At 40.3% G+C, this 21,895-nt stretch overlaps 1 protein-coding gene and 1 long non-coding RNA gene across 10 annotated transcripts in view; one reads left to right on the forward strand and one right to left on the reverse strand.

Annotated features, from left to right (window-relative positions):
* Positions 1-21,895, forward strand: part of GABRG3 (gamma-aminobutyric acid type A receptor subunit gamma3) — a 650,486-nt gene that overhangs the window by 205,034 nt on the left and 423,557 nt on the right. For 2 of the 9 annotated variants that reach the window (XR_008705665.1, XR_008705672.1), the window contains one exon: positions 20,453-21,549. The exons of 6 other annotated variants lie outside the window; for them this stretch is intronic. The gene's annotated coding sequence lies outside the window, so the exon portion shown is untranslated. Of the gene's footprint in view, positions 1-18,866; positions 19,031-20,452; positions 21,550-21,895 lie in introns of those variants that run through there. One more of the 9 variants, XR_008705670.1, reaches the window with a different exon arrangement.
* LOC129634446 (uncharacterized) lies at positions 18,923-19,971 on the reverse strand. Its single transcript, XR_008705683.1, has 3 exons — positions 19,633-19,971; positions 19,459-19,547; positions 18,923-19,047 (listed from the first exon to the last, which is right to left on the reverse strand). It is a non-coding gene; the product is annotated as an uncharacterized LOC129634446 (long non-coding RNA).

Below are 21,895 nucleotides of genomic sequence, written 5' to 3' on the forward strand. Positions count from 1 at the left end.
GTCTCTGAGACTGTCATTTTTTTCTTTTCATTCTTTTTTCTTTATTCTGCTCTGCTTTACTTATGTCCACCATTCTATCTTCCAGGTCATTTACCATTCTTCTGCCCCAGTTATTTTGCTATCGGTTCCCTCTAGTGTGTTTTTTATTTCACTTATTGTGTTGTCCATTACTAATCATCTGTTCTTTGTTTCTTCTGTTGTTCAGTCACTGAGTCACATCTGACTCTTTGTGACCCCATTGACTGAAGCACTCCAGGCTTTCCTGTCTTTCATTTTCTCCCAGAGTTTGCACAAATTCATGTCCATTGAGTCAGTGACTCTATCTAATCATCGCCTCTTCTGCCACCCTCTTCTTCTTTTGCCTTCAGGCTTTCCAAGCATCAGGGTCTTTTCCAGTGAGTCAGCTCTTTGCATCAGATGGCCAAAGTATTGGAGCTTCAGCTTCAGAAAAAGTTCTTCACATGAGTATTCAGAGTTGATTTCATTTAAGATTGATTGTTTTGATCTCTTTGCACTCCAACGGACTCTTAAGAGTATCTTCCAGCACCCAAATTTGAAAGCACCAATTCTTTGGTGCTTAGCATTCTTTATGGTCCAACTCTTGTATCTGTACATGACTACTGGTAAAACCATAACTTTGACTATGTGGACCTTTGTTAGCAAATTTATCTCTGCTTTTGAGCATGCTGTTTAAGTTTGTCATAGCTTTCCTTCCAAGGAGCAAGTGTCTTTTGATTTCAGCCTTTGGCTCCAGTGGGTTTGGAGCCAAAGAAAATGAAATCTGTCACTGTTTCCAATTTTCCCCCCATCTATTTGCCACGAAATGGTGGCGCTGGATGCCATAATCTTAGTTTTTGAATGTTGAGTTTTAAGCCAGAGAGTTTTCACTCTCTTTCACCTTCCTCATGAGGCTCTTTAGTTACTCTTCACCTCTTACCATTAGTGTTGTATCATCTGCATATCTAAGGTTGTTGATATTTCTCCTGGCAATCTTGATCCCAACTTGTGATTCATCCAGCTCTGTATAACGCATGATGGACTCTGCATATGAGTTAAATAAGTAGGGTGACAATATACAGCCTTGTCATACTCTTTTCCCTATTTTGAACCAGTCCATTGTTCCATGATTGGTTCTAATTGTTGCTTCTGACCTGCATACAAGTTTCTCAGGAGAGAGGTAAGGTGGTCTGGTATTCCCATCTCTTTAATCATATTCCACAGTTTATTGTGATCTACACAGTCGAAGGCTTTAGCATAGGCAATGAAGCAGAAGTGGATATTTTTTTTGGAATTCTTTTGCTTTCTCTATGATCCAACGAATGTTGCCAATTTGATCTCTGGTTCTTCTGTCTTTTCTAAACCTAGCTTATACATTGGAATACCTCAGCTCACATACTGCTGAAGGCTAGCTTGAAGGACTTTGAGCAAAATCTTGCACCATGTGAAATGAGAACAATGGAACTGTAGTTTGAACATCCTTGGCATTGTCCTTCTTTGGATTTGGATTGAAAACTGACATTTTCCAGTCCTGGAGCCACTGCTGTGGTTTCCAAATTTGCTGTTATATTGAGTGCAGCACCTTTACAGCATCATCTTTTTTAGGATTTGAAATAGCTCAGCTGGAATTCCCTCACCTCCACTAGCTTTGTTCATAGTGATGCTGCCGAAGGCCCCCTTGACTTCACACTCAAGGATGTCTGGCTCTCAGTGAGTGATCACATCATTGTGGTTATCCAGGTCATTAAGGTTTTTTGTTTTTTTTTTTTTTTTAATAGTTCTTCTGTGCATTCTTGCCACCTCTTCTTAATCTCTTTTCTTTCTATTATGTCCATTTCTGTCCTTTGATATCTCCAGTTTTCTTGAGGAGATTTCTAGTTTTCCCATTATGTTGTTTTCCTCTATTTCTTTGCCTTGTTCCTATTAAAAAGGGCTACTTATCTCACCTTCCTATTCTCTAACTCTTCATTCAGTTGAGCATATCTTTCCCTTCTTCCTTGCCTTTCCTCCTCTTCTTCTCTCAGCTGTTTGTAAAGCCTCCTCAGACAATCACTTTGCCTTCTAGCATTTCTTTTTCTTTGATATGGTTTTTGTCACTGCCTACTGAACAATTACGAACCTCCATCCATAGTTCTTCAGGCACTCTGTCTACCAAATCTGATCCCTTGAATCTATTTATCACCTCCATTGTATAAGCACATGGGATTTGATTTAAGTCATACCTGAATGTCCTAGAGGATTTCCCTACTTTGTTCAATTTAAACCTGAATTTCACAATATGTAGCTGCCAATCTGAGCCACAGTTAGCTCCAGGTCTTAATTTTGCTATGTTCAGATTCTCCATTTTCAGCTGCAAAGAATATAATCAGTCTGATTTTGGTATTGAGCATCTAGTGACATCCATGAGTAGATTCATCTCTTGTGTTCTTGGAAGTGGGTGTTTGCTATGACCAGTGCATTCTCTTGGCAAAATGTTAGCCTTTGCCCTGCTTCATTTTGTACTGCAAGGCAAAACTTGTCTGTTACTCCAGGTATCTCCTGACTTCCTACTTTTGCATTCCAATCCCCTTTGATGAAAATCACCCGTTCCTCTTCATTTCAGTTCAGTGATTTCTAAGGTATGTTTTTTGGTGTTAGTTCTTGAAAGTCTTGTAGGTCTTCATAGAACTGGTCAACTTCAGCTTCTTCATCGTAAGTGCTTGGTGCATAGACTTGAATTACTCTGATGTTAAATAGCTTGCCTTGGAAATGAACTGAGATCATTTTGTCATTTTTGAGATTGCACCCAAGTACTGCATTTCAAACTCTTTTGTTGACTATGAGGGCGACTCTTTTTTTTCTTAAGGATCCTTGCCCACAGTGGTAGATATAATGGTCATCTGAATTCCCATCCTAAAATGGAATGTTCATGAAAACTAAATGTTCACTGATTTCTCAGATGTTGACATTCAATTTTGCCATCTTCCACTTGACCATGTCCAATTTACCTTGATTCATGGACCTAACATTCCAAGTTCCTATGCAACGTTGTTCTTTACATCATCAGGATTTACTTTCATTGCCAGACACGTTCACAACTGAGTGTTATTTTCACTTTGACCCTGTTGCTTCATTCTTTCTGGTGCTATTAGTAATTAATTGCTCTCTGTTCTTTCCTTATTGGACACCTTCCAATCTGTGGAGCTCTTCTTCTGGTGTCATAAATTTTTGCCTTTGCGTGCTGTTCATGGGGTTCTCACAGCAAGAATACTGGAGTGGTTTGTCATTCTCTCCTCCAGTGGACCACGTTTTGTTAGAATTCTTCACTATGACCCGTCCATTTTGGGTGGCCCTGTATGGCATGGCTCAGAGCTTCATTGAGTTACCCAGGCCCCTTCACCATGATAAGGCTGTGATCCATGAAGAGGTTGTTTCTTTTAGGTCTCTGTTAAACATTTTTTTTTTTTAATGTTCTTAACCCGTGCCTCCATTCTATTTATCTGTGGCTCTTATTTTATTTCCAAGATTTTGGATCATCTTTACTATCATTCCTCTGAATTCTCCTTCAGGTAGAGTGCCTATTATTTTCTTAATTTGTTTGGTCTTGTGAGTTTTTACCATGCTCCTTCATCTGCTCCATCTTCCTCTGTCTTATCATTTTCTTTAATTTACTTTGTTTGCAGTCTCCTTTCTGCAGGCCGCAATGTTTCTTTTCCTCTTTCTTGTGCAGTCTGTGCTTGTGTAAGTTTGGGCCAGTTCCTTGTGAAGGTTTCCTGCTGGGAGGGACTGGTGCAGGTGTTGTAGTGGGTGTTGCTGAATCTTATCTCTCTGAAGGGCAGTATCTCACCCAGTGGTGTGTTTTGGGGCATCTGTGAGCTTGCTGTGGCTTCAAGCAGACTGTCTGCTAATGGGGAGATCTGTTTTCCTCTTTTGCTAGCTGTTTGGAGTGAAGCATCTGGCAGTGTAGTTTGCTGGCCTTTGGCTGTGACCAGGTTTTAAGGTTGAAATGGAGGCCTTAGGCAGAGATCTTCAGATTAATATTCAGTATTGGGAATTGTCTGGTGATCCAATGTCCTTAATTCAGGTCTCCCATCTTGGGAGTTCAGTCCCAACCCCTTACTCTAGCACCAAGACTCCACAAGCCACACAGCACAGGAGAGAAAAAGAAAGAAAGATAGAAAAAAATCAAACAACATACAAACAAAAACAGAATGGATAAACAAAATGTAAATAGACAAAATGTCTTGTACCCAAGATGAATGGTAAAAGCAACATTAAGCAGATAGGAACACACAAAGAAACTTGCATATTCACACTCACAAAAAGGAAAGGGAAGAAAGAAAAGAAAGAATAAAAAGAGGAGTCCAAAAAAAGGGAGCAGTGATACCAATAAACAAACCCATAAATGAAAACAAACTGAAAACTAGACAAGCAAATATACAAACTGAAATCATGGTTAAAAAAAAAAAAAAAAAGTACTGTAGAAGTAGGAAAACAATAAAATAGGATCAATTTATTTTAAAATAAAAAAATTTAAAAAAAGTAAAAAATAAAAATTAAAGGAGTAATTTAAAAAGAAGAAAAATAAAGCAAAATTTAAAAGATAACAAAATACATAGATAGAGAGAGAGAGAGAGTGGTAACAAGAAGGATATTTTTCTGTGACCTTAGTTGTCAGTGTCCTCACTGTACAGTGAGCTCCAGCCCATCTGCCTACTCAGGAAGCCCTCCATATTTCTGGGAAGGTCTCTGGATCTGCTATGGACACTGTGGGGTCTGGTCAGACTCAGATTTGGCCTTACCCCAGCTTTTACTTGCGTCCAAAGTCCAAAATGACCCCCAAAGCCCACAGCCTCTTGCCAACTGCAGGGATTTAATCCACTACTCAAATCTCCTTCCTCTTCTTTGGTGACACAGCTTTTGGTGCTCAGTTTTGGTTTTGGCCCCACGTCCATTTGTAGGCTGCCCTCCAGAGTCTGTTCTTCACCCAGACAAGAGGGGTCTCAAGCAGAGCCTGAGTATGGCTTCCTTGCTTAGTCAGGTTAGGGAGAGGGAAGGATATGGCAGACACAATTCCCATGTGGAGGGAGTTCCTGCAGTGGCATAGGCCTGTGGGAAATTGGTGCCACCTGAGATGGTCTTGTGCTCTCCTGGGGGAATTGGCCCCAGGTTGTGGGTCACTTGACAGTGCCAGGTTGCACAGGCTCCCAGGAAGGTGTGGCCAGTGACTTGTTCCTGCTCACAGCTTGGCCAGTGGCTCCAAAAGCCATTGCGCCCACTTCTGGGTTCAGAGACTGCAGCCACAACCTGCCCCACCTCTGGCACTCAAACAGGCAGAGGCTGTGGCCAGCATGAGCACCTCTGGGGTTGTTGACTGCAGCTGCAGCTCTTCCCACCTATGACGGCACTCATGAAGGTGGCGTCCTGCTGTCTGCGATCTCACGGAGTTAGTGGGTCCTGCAAAAAGGATCTCTTGCCTCTCTGGCAAGTCCAGGCTCTTACCTGGACTCCCTCAGCTGTGCAGTACTAGACTCCTCAGACTATCTTTATGGCAGTCAACCCAAGTTCTCTCTCTGGGTCTGACCTCTGAAGGCTGAGCCTCAGCACTCAGCCCCCAGTGCTGTGGCAGGCATGCAGACAAGCGTCTCAGGCTGTGAAGTGCTGGTCATCGCTGATCTCTGTTCTGAATTCTCTCGGGGCTTTGCCTCCATGCACCTGTTGCTTTGCTCTCTCTGGGTTTCCATAACTTCCCCCTGTGCCTGTCCATGAGATGATTTCTGAGTGTGCAAAAAGTTTTCCTCCTTCACAGCTCTCTTCCAGAGGTGCAGGTCCCATCCCGACTTCTTTGTCTCTTTTTTCTTTTTTTTTTACATTTTATTTTATTTTTAAACTTTATAAAATTGTATTAGTTTTGCCAAATATCAAAATGAATCCGCCACAGGTATACATGTGTTCCCCATCCTGAACCCTCCTCCCTCCTCCTTCCCCATACCATCCCTCTGGGTCGTCCCAGTGCACTAGCCCCAAGCATCCAGTATCGTGCATCGAACCTGGACTGGCAACTCGTTTCATACATGATATTATACATGTTTCAATGCCATTCTCCCAAATCTTCCCACCCTCTCCCTCTCCCACAGAGTCCATAAGACTGTTCTATACATCAGTGTCTCTTTTGCTGTCTCATACATAGGGTTATTGTTACCATCATTCTAAATTCCATATATATGCGTTAGTATACTATATTGGTGTTTTTCTTTCTGGCTTACTTCACTCTGTGTAATAGGCTCCAGTTTCATCCACCTCATTAGAACTGATTCAAATGTATTCTTTTTAATGGCTGAGTAATACTCCATTGTGTATATGTACCATAGTTTTCTTATCCATTCATCTGCTGATGGACATCTAGGTTGCGTCCATGTCCTGGCTATTATAAACAGTGCTGCGATGAACACTGGGGTACACGTGTCACTTTCCCTTCTCGTTTCCTCAGTGTGTATGCCCAGCAGTGGGATTGTCTCTTTTTTCTTATTTCATTTGCCTTACTTTGTTACGTGGCAATTATCTTGCCCTTTTGGAAGTCTGAGGTCTCCTGCTAGTGTTCAGTAGGTGTTCTGTACTAGTTGTTCCACATTCAGATATAATTTGGGTGCATTTGTGGGGTAGAGAATGATCTCCACATCTTACTCCTCTGGCATCTTGGAAGTCCCCTTTCATTCTTTAATAGTGAAGAAAATAATCATCCCAGCCCTCTTTGGAAATTGCCATTTGAAAATAAGAAAGACTTGTGTTGTGGTCTTATTTAATTTTGCTTTTGGTATTAAGCTATTAAATGGCTTAGTACTGTATTTTGTGTGTATCATAAAAATGAATTTTACAAATTGCAGGCCTGAACCCACCATGCTGTTGTATTGTCTTTAACAATGGCAAAGTGCTGTAATGGAGGCATTGGAGTTCAGTTCTAGGTCATTGTTTTAGTCCTTTGCATAGTGAATGTAGTTTTAAAACTATATTTTCAGTGATTGGACCAAATTTAAAATTTTAAAATATCAGTGTGAGTGTGTATTTGTGTGCTTTCTTCTTAATATTAAACAGAATTCAAGAAAATACAGAAGCCTTTAATGCACCTAAATATTCTGCATGAAATATCAAGTATTCAAGTCTCATAGCAGTGTTTCCACATCATGTGCACAACAGCACTGCATGTATTTGTATAAATAAACCAAGAACTTTAAAGTACCTTTATATTTTAAGTATTTTTCCAAGCATCTAAATTTTTAAAAGTCTTGTGTGGAAAAAAAAAATCATGTATGTTCAATACTATATGCTCAAGAGAACAGTATAATTATAGTTAAACTAATAGTAATAATAATAAAATAACTAGACTCCAAAAAAGGACTTAAAATCATATGGAGCCATGAGGCCATACCCTTTCTTGATAACTTTGGAGGCTACTTGAGCAATATACAGTTGTCCCTCAGTCCATGGGAGATGAGTTCCAGGACTCTCCCCTCCTGTGGATCCTCCCATCTAAGGATGCACAAGTCTTTTATATAAAATGATTTTTATAGAATTTTCACCTAACCTACACATATAGAATTGCACATGTAGAATTTGCACCTAACCTACACATATCCTGCCATTTACTTTAAATAGTCTCTGGATTATCTAGTATGCCTTATGCAATATAATGTAATTCCCTGTAAATAGTTATAAATACAATGTACATATTATGTGAATAGTTGCCAGCCTGGGGCAAATTTGAATTTTGCTCTTCAAAGCTTTCTGGATTTTTTTTTCTAATATTTGCTGTCTGCTGGATGGTTGAATCTGTGTATGTGGAAACCTGTGGATATGGAGGGCTGACTATATTTTCCTTTAAGAACACTTCATGAAGTTCACCTGCTGAAGGTATTATGAAATGGGAAGGGGAAAAGGACTTTAGAGGCAGAAGAGGTGGGCATGGAGATGTTCAACTTTAATGAAATCAACTGTGAATTTCTAAATGCCATTGCTATATTTCATGAATGTGAGCTTGAAAACTCAATTTTGGTGATTTAAATCTTTTGGCCAAAAAAGGCAGGGGCTGGTCAAGGTTGCCATCCTAGAATAGAATCCTCCTTAATATCCTGGATGTGGACATGAAAATAAGAGGTTCAAACTTATTCTCATTTTCTTTTAAAATACTTCATTTGCTTGATATGATAACACTTTCATGTTTTCCTTGATAGGCAGAGAATATCTAAATTGTATTGACTCTCCCACAGTTATATGAAGGAAATAATAATCCAATTATCTAAACTGTGCAAAACATATTAAAAATTTTTAATCTTTGCAAAGATTCTTCATTAATTGATCTAAATATTAGATGGGAAAACTTTAATACCACTCTTGTTTACCTGAGGTTCACAATAATTTCTCTGTAAAAAATTTAATTTTTATGCTGAAAAATAATAAAGCTGACTACACAATAAATTGTAGTGGATCTCTTAAAACAGGTAAAAATAAATTTAAAGTGAAAATGAACTATAAAAAGTGAAACAATTTTAGATTCATTTGTCTCAGGGAAAATGAAAGCATGGTTTATGATTATAATTGTTGCCATGTTAAATGAAGTTAAAAGCCAATTTTGTTGCAGGAAACCATGTATTCATAATTCAGTCTAACTTTAAGCTTGGAAATGGTGTTCAGCCATATGAAATATGAATTGAGGGCAGCTTCTTCAAACTTAAAATGATTCTTTAAAATAATAGAGAATAAATCTGACTTATGTTAAAAATTCAATAGGACTTGAATAATCCATTCATTTCATGCCTCTGGCCTGAAATGCAGTGGAGTGTGGTCTGAACAGCTGTCATTTCATCTGGATCTACCTATAGGCTCCTTTCTGCCTTATTCAAAAGCTGATATGTTCTTGTACACATGGCCACTTACCTGACAGGATCACAGTCCTTCTGGACTGTGGTTGGGGAGTAAAAGGACAACTGGGCAATGCAGGGGACCAAGGATGAGACCCAGAGTGCACCAGTGGTGAGTCTGCCTTTGGTATGAATTGTGCCAGTTATTTTGTAAGATCATGTTCTAAGTGCTGAGAATATCTGAAAATTCTGCTAATGACCATTCAGCCTTAACTTGGAGAATATCTGAAAATTCTGCTTATGACCATTCAACCTTGACTTGGAGGCAGGAGGCAAGGAGGTATAGATGAAAGGGAAAGGCCATTCTCTTTCATTCAATGAATGTATTTTGACACACATTATGAGTCTGAATTATTCTTTACAAAGAAACATTTTCAGTGGAAAATGATGCAATGTATTAATTATTCCTTCCTGAAAAAACTGGACTAGTTAGGTCCATGGTGGTTAAGCTCACTCTCTCTCCCTACACCCTAGAAGTAGTGAGTTGATGAGAAGTCTGTTTTCTCCCTTCTGAGGCACTGGCCGTGGAGGCGAGTGCTGTGTTGGTCAGCAGGACTGCAGAGAAAACACAGCAGGAAGCAGACAACCCTCTGTGAGCTCCGTTCACGAGAGTGATGCCTAGCCCTGCAGCAGCTCCTCTCGCCCCTGGAGTAGGGGCAGTGGAGCCTGAGCTGAGGAGGAGCAGTGAGCTGTGCTGCTTGCCCAGAAGCGTGAGAGCCTTTCTCTCTGGCTGTGGTGAAGACTGGGGGCTTCTGGCTAAGGGGCTGCACTTACTTTTTGCTTTATACCCACACACCTGTGAGATAGGCTTCCATTAAAAAGAATCCTTGTTGTTTTATTTAGCTGAACCTTGAGAGCAAGCATGGAGAAGTGGAATAGGGTGTATATTTCAGTCAGCTTGGGTTGCTGTAACAGGATATCATAGGCTTTCACAACCAACATTTATGTCTCGCAGTTCTGTAAGCTGGAAGTACGATGTATGAAATCAGGGTGCCAGCATAGTCAGGGCCCTTTTCCTGGTTAGATGGCCGCCTTCTCACTGCGCTCACGTAGTGGAGAGACATCTCATGTCTCTTTCTCTTTATATAACGGCACTACTCTTATCTTGAAGACATCACCCTCCTGACCTCATGTAATATCTCAAAGGCCCCAGCTTCAAATACCATTGTATTGGGAATTAGAGTTTCAACATATGACTTTGAGAAGAATGATCATTTAGTGCACAGAGGTACACATCCATCAGTGCACCCACGCCATGAACATGTTTCTGCAGAATTCACCAGATACATTCACAGTCACTACAGAGCGTGACTCAGGATGCTGAAAGACAGTGGGCTTAAACGTTGCCCCCATTCAGACTTTTATGTTTCATAAAATCATGAAGCTGTTAGACAAAATGTGAAAATACACATTGTATATAAAGTGTCATTTTGTATACCCAGTTAAATGAGTAAAATTTTTTTGATTTACAATATCTATATTGTACAACATGAGGAATATAGCCAATATTTTATAATAACTATAAGTGGAATGTAATCTTTAAAAATTATAATACCATATAATATTGTACATCAATTGTACTTTAATATTTTTTTAAAAAATTTACAATATCATTTTCCCCCTTCTTTATATATTATAAGCCAAGCACTTGTAATTCAGAGAAACCCCTCCAGACCACAGAACTTTACAGAGGAATATCCTAGTATCTTTCCTTTTTTCCCCACTAGTCTGACAAGATGAAAAATAAGGAATAAAAATTTATAAGTATGCCAAAAAAGAAACTAAAGTTTATTTAGAATAAGCTACTCCTAATTCCATTCTGTTCTATTGTGTCTAGTGCTGTGATATTTGGTTGATGAAATACTGTACTGATAAAGCTTATAATTATATAACAAACAAAAACAGTCTTCCTAGGCCTCACAGAAACCCATGCCACTTTCTCTCTGAGCCCAGCCTCACGTTGTAGCACAAGGATTTGGCCCAGGGCCACCGTCTGAGACCTGCCATAGTCTTACCGTGTGACCTCCGCAGATGTCTTAGCTTTTCTGGGGCTCAGTTTCCTTATTTGTTAAATGGAAATGCCTTCTACCCAAGGTTGCTATGAGGAGTAGATGTGTTAGTGCCTTTAAGGCCTAGCTTCTACTTGCTCAGTAACATGCATGCCTTGTTGGTGTGCCTGTATCCTCCTTTTCCTGGAGTATTAACCTGAGGAAGGCGAGGTTGTGCCCTTGGGTCTAGAACCATTACTCTCTGAGTCAGTGATGCTGGGAGGATATGCTGTGGAGTAATCAGCTTCTAGTTACTAAGTTAGTGTGTCACTTTCAGAGAATTTTCCACTTGGTCAATGTGAAATCTTTACTTGAGACTTTTTAGCTTATGTCATTGATGAATAAAAATTCGGACTCATGTATACAGTGGAGCTCCCTTGTGAGTAATGTAACCACTAGGTAAATGACCCATTCCAAAGAATGCTTGTATCATTAATGCCTGCTTCCAGGACCCTGAGGGAGGTGACCTGAGCTCCAGCCACTGGAATCTCAACCCCTTTTTGAGACAAGCCATAAATCCAGCCTTTGGGCATAATCCAGTCAGGAAGTGCCAAGATTTTTGTTTTATCTTAGAAATTTATCAAAATTTTAAAATCTAACTTAAACTGCTTCTACATTTGTTGAAACAAATAAATGTCCCCCAAATCTTTGCAAGATTGAGATTCCAGAAACAGGTCTAGTTATGTGTACCAGCCCCAGCATAGCTGATGGGGTTTGTCTTTGAGAGAAAGCCCACACCTCACTGCCCATCAGTTCTGTGGGTCCCCTTAAATGCTTGGGGCTGATTCTCAGGTTATCTCTCAGTAACTCTATTTACTCCACATAAGTTGGTGTATTTCTGAGATTGTGTATTTATCCTTAAAAGTCATAAATTCAATTTAGACATTTCATTAAACTGGCATGTGTAAAGCTGAAGTGTGGGTGGGCATTTTTTCTTCCTAGACTGGAAGACTTAGAAAAAAATATAAAAACAATTTTGTCTTTCTTATGCGGATGTAGTAAATGAATTCTGTATGGCAAAAGCATCAGACAGAATGCTTTTGAACATTTATCAGAACATTTATCATTTCTATGTTAATTCAGATTAAGACAAAAAGTCAAAGACAAGCCCTTTGGTTCTTACATAGGGATAGGACTTGATGTTCAGATACATGATCCCTTGAAACATAATTTCTACAGGCAATTCCCTCTTCTTACATAATCTAATGGTGTTGTATTTCTAATGAGGTAAGAGCTCCTCCTGGGATTATGTGGAAAATACAGTGCTAGTCACATACTACCATGGTGCTTCTTTGCATTATTATATGACATTTTCCCTTGCGTCTCTCACTCTGATTTGTTGTGAATCACTTTCAACTTCCTCTGAACTATAAAGACATTTCCTTGATCCAGGGTGAGATCCAGGTTGTGTCAGGCATGCAATTTATTAAATTTGCTTCCACTTTAGGACAGATTCCACTCTAAGATTTTATGAAGTACATACCATGCAGACACCCTGGTGTGATTCTTCAGGCTGTAAGGAGGTGCCCAGTGGGAATGAGAGATTGCTGCTCGTGCCACACAGGTCAATGCCCACTGCTTAGATTTCAGAAGGGCTCATTCCACAGTCAGTGCTGGCCCATTCTGTAATCTCCAGCATGGTCACATGCCTCTTGCCTGCTAGTGAGGAGTTGAAACCAAGACAGTCTTATTTAAGCTGCAGGTGCCACTAGCGGCACATTCTTCTCTGTGAAAACCCTATAAATGCAAGTCTTGTAACTATTTGTAATTACTGTATATTTTTCTTAGCTTCTCTTTTCTATCAGCTATGCTTTATGTTGGCCTAGCACTTCTCGTATCACCTTTAAAGTTTCAACCCTCTACAAAGTTGACACTCTAGGTTGCAAGTCAAACCGTGGTGAAACAAAAGCTCTGAAACAGGAGGATGCTAGACCCAAATCACTGTGAGTCTATGCTGATCTGTTGTGAATCCAGAATGCCTTTTTACCAGTGGGAGAGCCTCTGATTTCCTTCCAGGGGTTGCCTGAACTCTGGTGTTGGTTTCTACAAGGAGACAGCTTGAAATATCCACTCTGTCCTCAGAGAGTCCTCAGAGCACTCTGTATGCACTCGCTGCGGTTGTTTCATCAATAGCTCTTCAGAGTCCATAGTTCTACAACCCCTTCTGCATTGATGCTGGACTTGATTGTGTGGTCACTTTGTATGGAACCAAACTTAAGTCCCCTCACATGCACAGTTTAGCCATCTACTGACACAGAATCATGGTGAAGAAAGTGTAACATTTTAATGAAAGACACCAGACAAGGAAACCAGGGCAGCTAATGCTTAAAAATCCCTGAACTCTCTCCAGTTGTTTTCTGAGAACAATTTTTATAGTCAAAATTTGTGGAGAGGTGTGCAGGGTATTGTTTCCCAGGTGGCAGTAGTGGTAAAGAACCCTCCTACCAATGCAGGAGATACAAGAGGCTTGGTTTCGATCCCTGGGTAGGGAAGATCCCCTGGAGAAGGGCATGGCAACCCATTCCAGTATTCTTGCCTGGAGAATCCCATGGCCAGAAGAGCCTGGCAGGTTACCGTCCACGGGGTAGCAAAGAGTCAGACACAACTGAAGCAATTTAGCATATGTGTATGCATGGTATGCAGCTTTCCTCTGGCTGGTTGTGGGGGAGGTAACAGCAATGTCAGCCTTCTGGTTCCAATGAGTCAGGAGTCTATGTGCTTGGCTCAGCCTAAAGTTACCATCTTCTGCCTGGTGGGGTCCCTAGTTCCTGTAAAGTAATTGAAAGATTTGTATCGGCTTGATATGTATACCCCTTGAGGAGTAACCAGGACACTGCCAGATGATGAACTGTTGTTTCCTGACTTCCTTTCCTTCCTCTCTGCATTCCCTCACTCCTCTAATTAGTGACTGTTTGAATCTACCCTTTGGAACTCCAGGAAGGTCTAGGAAGCTGAAACCTTTTTCCTACAAAAAAGAAATGGGGGTTATGGAAGGGCTTTGGTATCAGGAAGATCCTGCTGGGTTTCAACTTTGGTCACTGGATCCTAAGCAAATCTGACATGGGCAGATCCTTGATATCTGCTGTGTGTGGAACACGGCCACCATGCTAATACTCTCATCTGAACTTCTTGAGACTTAAGACTGCACAGAGGAAATTGTCCGGCTCCCTCAGCCTGCAGCCCAGCTCATGAAAGTGAGCTCACAAAAGAGCAACAGGGCCTATTCTCTTTCAACCCATGGAATCAATAAAACTAGTACCTAGTTGTTCCTGTAAGCCTAAATTTCGAGATGTTTTATTACACAGTAGATGTTTGACACCCTTTTGGAAAGCATATTCCACTGTCCATTCAACAGAGAGACAATATTTATGCTTAAGAGTTAGAAAACATTTTATATCAGTTCTTAATTCAACTAATGAAGTTTTTCTCTACAATTATTAGTGTAACTCTAATGAAGCTATTTTTATAAACTCTGAATTATATTTAACATAAGCTTTACAACTGTAATGAAAGAAAATTCATAGATTGGTTGCACTTTTATATAATATACAAACTAATCTGTGGGTTATTTTTACTTTTTAATGTGTAAAATTTCATTATCTAAAAATGATTTGTGTTTTCCATTCCAATCCTAATATTTCATAGTTTTCTTTCTTGATCTGGCATCTGGTACAATTCTTAGTATCTTACAATTCTTAGTATTATTGTTAGTAGACATTGCTATCTTTTCTCTCTTCAAAAAGAAAGCTTTCATTATTTCATCATTCATTGTAATTTCTGCTACAGTTTTTTTTCAATTACTTATGTTTAAAAAGATTCCTTATATTCTTTGTTAAGAACTTTTGTTATGAATTTTTCCTATCAATTGCTATCATCTTATGATTACTTTCTTCTAATTTTCTAATATGATATAGATGGAAGCATGAAGCTCAAGCTTCATGGGTACAAATGATGTTAATAAGAAACTAATTTATTTCTATGCGTGTAAGAAATGGCAAAGGGAATTATATATATAAGATACCATTTGAAAGTGCAGCAGGACTGCATTATATAATTCTCTATGTTAGTGTCTGTTGTGTCTTCTTTAGATTTGCTCAAAGGTAGCTAATATATTTTTGATACACTTTTAAATGATATCTTATATATAATTTCCTTTGCCATTTCTTACATGCATATAGAAATAAAGTAGTTTTGCATTAACATCAGTTGTACCCATGTCAAGTAGACACTGACTCTAAATCTTACATGGATTTAGTGTAACAATTTTGTGGAATTATTCTGCTAAAAACCAAAAATAGTCAAAACTCTGATGACGAAAATAAAAATCACTGTGTGCCCTTGGCCTGACATTTATCAAGACTTGTTATCAAGCTTTAGTAATTATGGTATATAAAATTGGTGTGGAAATACACAGGGAAATTAAAGGAACAGAAACCGACCTATGTATAGATATTTGCATATATGATCTTAGAAATACATCAAAGGTAGGATTTTAGATTCATGGTTGAGCAGACTTTTGGAACTGGTTTTTGGGCATGAGTTAACCATCTCCTCAGGTTGCCATCCTTCTGAATAAAGCAACTACCCCATTTCTGTCAGCACTTGTCTCTGGAGTATTAGCTTTTGAATGTGAGCAGCTAAATCTGAGTTTGGTTAGCAATCAGGCACTAATTGAAGTCTTTTCAGTAATAACAACAGAAACTTTATTCAAATTTTATTCAAGATGAAACCGAGCAGGACCTTGTGGGGTTGCTGGGCATGAAAGCCTTTCCATGACCCCCATTTCTCTCATAGGAAATGGACTCCAATTTTCATGACCTTCCCTGATTTCTAAAGGGCAGATTCAAACAGTTGCTGCTGAGAGATAGGAGGATGTGCAGAGACAAGAGAGGATCAGCCAAGAAATAAGAGTGCAGTCTTGGGGCAGGGTCCTGATTTTGCCTCAATGGAGCATTGTTCAGTCCTGTCCAACTCTGCGACCCCATGGACTGCAGCATGCTAGCCTTCTCTGTCCTTCACCATCTCCTAGAGCTTGCTCAAACTCATGTCCATTGAGTCAGTGATGCCATCCAACCATCTCATCCTTTGTTGTCCCCTTCTCCTTCTGTCCTCAATCTTTTCCAGCATCAGGGTCTTTTCTAATGTAATGAGTCAACTCTTCACATCAGGTGGCCAAAGTATTGGAGCTTCAGCATCAGTCATTCCAATAAATATTCAAGATTGATTTCCTTTAGGATGGACTGGTTTGATCTCCTTTCAGTCCAAGGGACTCTCAAGAGTCTTCTCCAACACTACAGTTCAAAAGCATCAATTCTTCAGTGCTCAGCCTTCTTTATGGTCCAACTCTCACACTCGTACATGACTACTGGAAAAACCAACTATTGTTGGCAAAGTAGTGTCTCTGCTTTTTAATATACCCTCTAGGGTTGTCATAGCTTTTCTTCCAAGGAGCAAGTGTCCTTTAATTTCATGGCTGCAGTCACCATCTACAGTGATTTTGGAGCCCAAGAAAATAGTTTGTCACTGTTTACATCGTTTCTTCATCTATTCACCATGAAGTGATGGGACCAGATGCTGTGATCCTAGTTTTTCAAATGTTGAGATTTATCCCTCAAGGAATATACACAACAATATCTTTAAGCTCTTTACAGAACTAAAGTCTTGAACAAATGGAGGACGTTAGCATTTTTTATTTCAGATTAAAGGAACCAGAGAAACTTAAGAAACTATCTGAGGCCATATTAAAGGAACCACAGAAACTCATCATATTACCTGAGACTAGATGAAAGAAGTGCAGGCCTTGCATACGCCATGATCCTGATCATCAACCCCACCCTTGAAAGCTTCTCACCAAGTCCTGGGATGCATACTTTTGACAGACCTGCTGTATCTCCCTTTGTCTGGCAAAGCAACAGAGCTATTCTTTTATTTTTCATCCAAAACTCTTTCTCTGGGATTTGATTCAACAGCAGTGCACAGAGGCCGAGTTTTCAGCACCAAAGACTGTTGCAAATAGGGGAGAGAGACTGGACTTAAATTCCAGTACAACAGGGAGCAACGTGAATTTATAGATAGTGGGGAGAGTAACAAGGTCAGTGCTTGGAAACTTACTAAGAGAAATTGGTTAGATATCAAGGGTGGAGGTATCCTTGCTGTCAGGAGGTCTACATCAGACGTAGGGATGAGGATCTTGAACAGATATTAAGATAAGTAGGGTGCAGAAGTTGGGTCACTTATTGAATAACTGACTTAGAATTCTTGCTAGTGGAGACTGGGATTCAGAGTGTTACCAAGACTCCAAGCTCACTCTGCTCACTCTGAGTGATAGGCTAATAAATCCAGTAGATGAGATGTTGAGGCAAGGAATATGACCTTATTCGGAGAGCTGACTGACCAAAAAGATGGCAGACTAACATCTCAAAATAACCATCTTGTTGGGGCCAGATGTCAGGTTCTTTTAGTGATCAGAGATTGGGGGAGTTGAGGAAACAAAAAGACCATTTAATTCTTGCAAATATCTCCTAGAATGGCAAGCCTCAGGCAGGCAGATGTGCTAGTTTCACTTCCTCACAGTCATTTCACAGTTGGTGTGAAATGGAATATCTTGATTCCTGTGTCCCCAAATGTGAATTTTTGAGCCATGTTGGCAAGCAGCAGACAATGCCATTTCCCACACAAAGAACTCAAGAATGCCACAGTCCTTCACAGCTGTGCAGGGTCAAGTTATCTCCCTGTGAGCTATACAAAGGCACTTTAGTTTAAGGATCAGACAGAGAGGAGCAGGGTTCCCTGAGGCAGACCATTATGTATGCTATAATTACAAAAGAAGCAAAAAACAGGATTTAACAGTCACAGAAACAGATCCGATATGGGATCAAAATTAATTCTACTCGGTTACAAGAAAAACCTGGCTAAAGTTGGTTGAGGAGGGACTCTTTGTCACTTGTACTAACCTAAGGTGTCATAGGTTTGTGATGTTTCCACCAAAGAGTCTATAAACATTTTGAAGGATCGTATTACAGGTTTCCCTAGGGCTTCTCAGGTGGCACTATTGGTAAAGAACTAGTGGTAAAGAACTCTCCTGCCAATGCAGGAGACATAGAAATGCATATTTGATCCTTGGGTCAGGAAGAATCCCTGGAGGAGGGCATGGCTACCCACTCCAGTATTCTTCCCTGGAGAATCCCCTGGACAGAGGAGCCTGGCGGGCTATAGTCCATGGGGTTGCAAAGAGTCTGACATGACTGAGCAACTGTGCATGCACACACACAAACATGTGTGGGCTGGTGATTCCTGTACCACACTGCAGAGTAGTAAATGACTCAATGCAAGGGAAGAAGAGGATGCTTGTTAGTGATTTATTTATTTTTAGCTCTATTTTGTTTTAAAATTCTATTGCACTTTTTTTTTTTTTTAAAGGGTAGAGGTATTCAGACAGAGGCCTGATGAATGCTGTTTAAGATTTTTGCTGGAAAAAAAAAAAAAATCTGCTATCCATTGCTGAGAAACTAATGTTTAAAGTAAACTTTTTCATGTAAGGGAGGGTTAATCTCGTTCCCAGCCCTCTTTGTCTCCCCCCAACACCTCTTACATTTGTTTTCTTCTTCCCAGTTACTGTTGGCTCAGATTGTAAAGTGTATGCCTACAATGCGGGAGACCCAGGTTCAATCCCTGGGTTGGGAAGATCTCTTGGAGAAGGAAATAGCAACCCACTCCAGTATTCTTGCCTGGAAAATCCCATGGACGGAGGAACCTGGTAGGCTACATTCCATGGGGTCGCAAAGAGTCAGACAGGACTGAGTGACATCAATTTCACTTTCACTTTGCCAGGTACTGTGTATGTGACTTTCAAAATTGCTGCAGTTGACCAAATGCTCCCCAAGGTGAAGGACATTTGAAAGGTGATCTCATTTTATGTGTATTTCAGGATGTTCATTAAGTAGGGAGCACTGGAATCTGAGCAGGACCCTGTGGGACCCTCCAGGTATAAATGTTTTCCATGTCCCCTATTTCTTGTTGTAAGAAATAGGCTTCATTCATCTTCCTTGAACTTCCCTCAGTTTATAAGTGCAGATTCACACAGCTTCTCATCAGGGAAAGGAAGGGATCTGGAAATAAGGGAGGAGCAGTCAAGAAACAATAGTGCAGCCTTGAGATAGGGTTCCCCCTTAAGAAACATACATAACTGTATCTCTGAGTTCTTCTGAAGGGACTAAGGCCCTCACCCAGGTGAAAGTGGTAACTTCAGGCTGAGCTTGAATTTGCTGGAGCACTGCCCTGTTACATTACCACCAACCAATCAGAAGAAAAGTGTATACCCTGCAGCCCTCATCCTAGATTTTGCTGTAAAAACTTGTCCCTCAAAGCCGTCAGAGAGTTTGGAGTCATTGAGCACAGGCCATCCATCCTCCCTGCCTGGTCCTACAATAAACCTTTCTCTGTTCCAAACTCCAACACTGAGGGTTATTTGGCCTCACTGTGCCTTGGGCACATGAACTTGCATTTGGTAATACACTCACCTTCTGGACATGTCCTCTCCATTTTTCCGAACACACGGTTTTCCATAGGAATGTTCTCATGCTTGCTAACAGTGCAGGCACCTCTTCAACTGTTTAGAAAAAGACTAGGATTATTTAAAAATCAGTTACTGTGCCTTCTCTACCTGGGCTCTTTCAGAGTGCCTGGGGCCGTACCTTCTTTTCAAAGGAGAACTCAGAGGTCAGGAATTAGGGCTCTGGCTTTTGGCAAATTACTCCTATTACAGGCAAATGGTTGATAAGAGGCAGAGGATGTGAAAGGCCATTGTGAAGAGAAGGTATTTAGCAGGAGGCTGCATTCAGGGGCTGAATGTTTGTATTATAATGGGTCTGAAATCCACCTGGCACCAGCTCCTCTCCTTGGCTACAGTTCAATCTTAAAAATGCAAGGATTTAATGTTTTGGGTTGTTGGAATTCATAGCTTGAAATTTTATGTTATTTTGGTTTTTTTTTTTTACTAAAACAGTTAAAAAAACTGAATTCTTTTACAACCAGGTACCATTCTACTTTAGTGTCCAGTCAACCCTCCATGTTTATCACTGTTCTGTTATTTCTACATGCTCTGCATTTGGAATGGTCTCCCTGTGAAGTGATCAGAGTCACACCATATTAAATGTAAACTAAACATTTTTATAAAATCATTGAGTCCCAGTGACTGTACCCATATTTTTCTGTTGGAGAAAATCAGCCAGGTCTTTGACGTTTTCTAATTCAGATATCCATAAGGAAATGTATAGAATCCTCTCCCCCTACTTCATTATGTAATCATAATATTTATAAAAGAAGATAGATAGTTTTAAATCAAATGATTATTTCAGAATTTCCTAGAAAAGAAAAAAAAAGTCACTGATTCTGTAACTCACTGCTTCTGGAGTCTGCTGGGACCCTCAGAGACTGCCGCTTAATGCCCACCCTGTTTTGTCCCAATCAGGGGTGCACTGTGCACTGATCTATCCTACTCCTCTTCCCTTACAGGTCATTGTTACCAAAGGAGAATGAAAGAAGCTCCTCTTTGCAAAGAGTACCTGTTCTCATTACTGAATGCCAGTTCATATGCCCAACACACAGGGAAGCCAAACAAACTGAAATGGTGATGTTTTGAGTAGAGAAAGATTTATTGCAGGGCCAAGCAAGCAGAGTGGGTGGCTTATGTTCAAAGATCCAAAACTCTCTCATGGCTTTTGGGAAAAAAACATGTTTATAGGCATAATTTGAGGTGAATGCTGTCAGGTGAGTGACTTCCTTCCAAATGGTTGGTGGTGAGGTAACAGTGGTACTCCAGGAATCTTGCTCAGCCTAAAGTTACCATCCTTCACCTGGATGGGGGCTTCAGTTCTTACACAAGAACTCAAAAGTTCTCTTAAGGAAGAACCAGGACCCTGCCCCATAGCTCAATTACTGTTTCTTGACTGCTCCTCCTTTATTTTTGCATCCTCTCCCTTCCCTCATTAGCAACTATTTGAACCTTCCCTTTGGAACTCTGGGAAGATCAAGGAGGCTGAATGAGCCTATTTCCTACAAACAAGAAACAGGGGGCAAGGAAAGGATTTGTCCCTGAGAGGGCTCCTCAGAGTCTTGCTGTTTCATGCTTACTGATTTTTCCTATCATGTCTTCCTATTAAAATTATAAACCCAGTGGGAGCTGACATTTGATCAAATATTTGTGTTGTTTGTCTAACAGATTTTAGCACAACTAGCTTCTAAGCATACCAAAGGTACTTGAAAAATGCATATTAAGATGATTGCTGAATTTCTATTAGAAACTGACATAATTCATGAAAGTTAATGATACACTCAGATGAAATTGAATCTATGGAACTAATGGGAAGTATATAGTAGCAGTGAAGAGGAAAAATTAACATTTTACATAACCTCCTGCTCATTCTGCCTCTGTAACTCAGCTTGCTCCTTGCAAAGTCTGGATCACATAGGTCACGTGGTCTTGGAAAGTGGGGACTTACAATACTAGGAACTCGAGCTTATCTCACTCACCCTTGTTCTGCTCTTTGCAATTGCCCAGCCCCTAGAATCCTGCTTAATCATGCCTGTCCGTGTAAAGGTCAGGCACCCCGCTTCCTGTCTTGACTGCTGTTCCGGCGCTCGTGAAACCCCTTAGTTTAAACAAACATATTAGCAGCTAGTATTGCCCACTATAGTCTGTCTATAAAAACTCTGTAACTCCTTTGTTGGGGGCTCTGAGTTGGAGTGGTAACTCCTCTGGGCCTGCCGGTATAGTAAACCTGAATTCTCCAACTTTCCAAGTGTGGTGCTTGGTTTCTCGATTACTGGTTTCTGCAATAGCAGGACCAGTGCTGGCAAATTCCTAATCACAGGGCTGAGTGTCAAGAAGCAGCTTTCAGATGAATACCACCCTTTCCCTGGGCTGAATCATGATGATTTGGTCACCTGAACAGTGTC

Source organism: Bubalus kerabau, chromosome 19 (assembly GCF_029407905.1).
Source record: "Bubalus kerabau isolate K-KA32 ecotype Philippines breed swamp buffalo chromosome 19, PCC_UOA_SB_1v2, whole genome shotgun sequence".
Classification (NCBI taxonomy): Eukaryota; Metazoa; Chordata; class Mammalia; order Artiodactyla; family Bovidae; genus Bubalus; species Bubalus kerabau.